This window comes from Chrysochloris asiatica, unplaced genomic scaffold (assembly GCF_000296735.1).
Source record: "Chrysochloris asiatica unplaced genomic scaffold, ChrAsi1.0 scaffold00144, whole genome shotgun sequence".
Lineage (NCBI taxonomy): Eukaryota > Metazoa > Chordata > Mammalia > Afrosoricida > Chrysochloridae > Chrysochloris > Chrysochloris asiatica.
Window position 1 is genome coordinate 6,657,982 of NW_006408662.1, and position 2,522 is coordinate 6,660,503.

Sequence of the window (2,522 nt, forward strand, 5' to 3'; positions counted from 1 at the left end):
GGTCATAGTCTCTGAGGTTTCACGAGTAAGAATCTTTTTTTTTTTTTTATGTTTAGTTTGGGCCCACATTTTCCCCCCACTCTATCCAGAACCCTCTACTGTGATCCCTGTCAGAGCAGTCCTGAGTGGTAGCCAGGCACCATCTAGTTCTTCTGGTCTCAGGGTCTCGGAGGCTGAGGTTTGCAGGGTCCATGAGTCCATCAGACTAATTCTTTCCATGTGTCTTGATTTTCCTCTTACTTCTTTGCTCTGCATGGGTAGAGACCAATAGTTGCACCTTAGATGGCTGCTTGCAGTCACAACTCACCAAGGTAAGATGTAGCGCATTGTCCTTGTGAACCATGTTATCCCACTTGAGTTTGATGGGGCTTGTGACTCCCAGCCCCAGCGACTCCATTGTTCCATCCACGTGTTAGGCTATAGCTAAAAAGCAAAATGAATTTCCTTATATCATCTAAGACTCAGACAATATTTAAAATTCCTCTAATGATCACCTCACCACTCATCTATTAGTTGGTTGTACTGTGGTGACTTGTGTGTCATTGTGATGCTGGAAGCTCTGTCACCAGTATCTTAAATACCAGCAGGGTCACCCATGGTGGGCAGGTTTCAGTGGACCTGCCAGACTAAGAGTGGGAAGGACAGGCAGACCACTTCTGAATGGGAAACTATGGAAACCTTATGAATGATAGCATCACATTGTCTTACATAATGACAGAATATGTGTCCCTCAGTTTGGAAGGCACTCAAAATACAACTGTGAAACAGCTGCCTCCACAAAGCAGACTTGCCCTTAATAATGTGGATGGAACAAAGCTTTCGAGACCTTTGTTTGTTGATGGGGCACAACTCAAAATAAGAAACTGCTGCAAATATCCATTAATAACTGGAAACTGGAATGTATAAAGTATGAATCTAGGAAAACTGGAAGTTGTTAAAAAGGAAATAGAACCATGAAGATCAATATTTGAAGTATTAATGAGCTGAAATGGACTGGTTCTGGCCATTTTGAATAATAATAATAATACTAAAATCATATGGTTTACTATGCCAGGAATGGCAAATTGAAGAGGAATAGTGCTATAGTCATCATGAAAAAGCACTTCAATATGTATCTTGAGGTACAATGCCATCTATGGCAGGATAATAGCCACATGCCAACAAAGAAGATCAGTTAACAGCATTACTATTCAAATTTACAAAACCACTAAAGTCAATGATGAAGAAATTGAGGGAGTCCAGGTGTGGCACAGTGGGCTAATGCATAAGACTGCAAAGTCATTTGAACTGCACTGTTGGTAGTTCAAGCTCACCAGCTGCTCTTTGGAAATCCTATACAGGGTCACTATGGGTCAGAATTGAGTGGACAGCACTTAACAACAGCAACAACAACCAACTTCTGCGGTCTGAACTTGATCAAACATATGATCAAAATAAATTAATAGTTACTGGTGATTGGAGTGCAAAAGTTGGAAACAAAGAGGAAGAATCTGTAGTTGAAAATATGGTTTGGTAATAGAAATGATACTGGAGATCACATGACAGAATTTTGAAAGACCAATGCAAATACCTTTCATTGCAAATACCTTTTTTTAAAAAAACGACATATGAGGTGAGTCTACATGTGGACCTCACCAGATGGAATGCACAGGAATCAAATTTGACTACACTTGTGGGAAGAGGTAATAGAGAAGTCAAAACAAGGCCAGAGATTGACTGTGGAAAAGACCATCAATTACACATATTCAAGTTCAGACTGAAGCTAAAGAAAAATTAAAACAAGTTGTTCATGAGAGTCAAATATCATCTTGAGTTGTGGTGGTGGTGGCTGCTGCATGCCACCAAGTCAATTCCAACACTTGGTGAACTATATGGATTTCTGAGGCTGTAAATTTTAATGGGAACAGAAAGCCTCATCTTTCTTCCATGGAGCAACTGGTAGATTCTAAGTGCTAACCTTTTGGTTAGCAGCTCAGCTCATAATACAATACGCTAGCAGTGCTCTTTGATCTTTGGTGGTAGTGGTTGTGAGCTGTAGAGTTGGTTCTGATTCACAGCGACTCTGTATACGGTTTCTGAGGCTGTAAATCTTTACAAGATCAGAATGCCTCATCTTTCTCCTGTGGAACTGCTGGTAGTTTCAAACTGCTGACTTTAAGGTTAGCAGCTGAGTTGTAACCATTATGCTACCAGAGCTCCTTGACCATCAGTATATCCCACCTGAATTTAAAGACCACCTCAAGCACAGGCTTGATGCATTAGATACTAATGACTGAAGATCAAGAGAGTTGTGGGCTGACATTAAGAACATCATACATGAAGAAAGCAAAAGGTAACTAAAAAAGGCAAGGGAGAAAGACCAAAATGGATGTCAGAAGACAACCTGAAACTTGCTCTTGAAAATGGAGAAACTCAAGTGACAGGAAGAAATGGTGAAGTAAAACACAGCTGAACAGAACAGTTCAAAGGGCACTCTAAAAGACAAAAGTATAATGAAGTATGGAAAGACCAGAAGTGAGAGG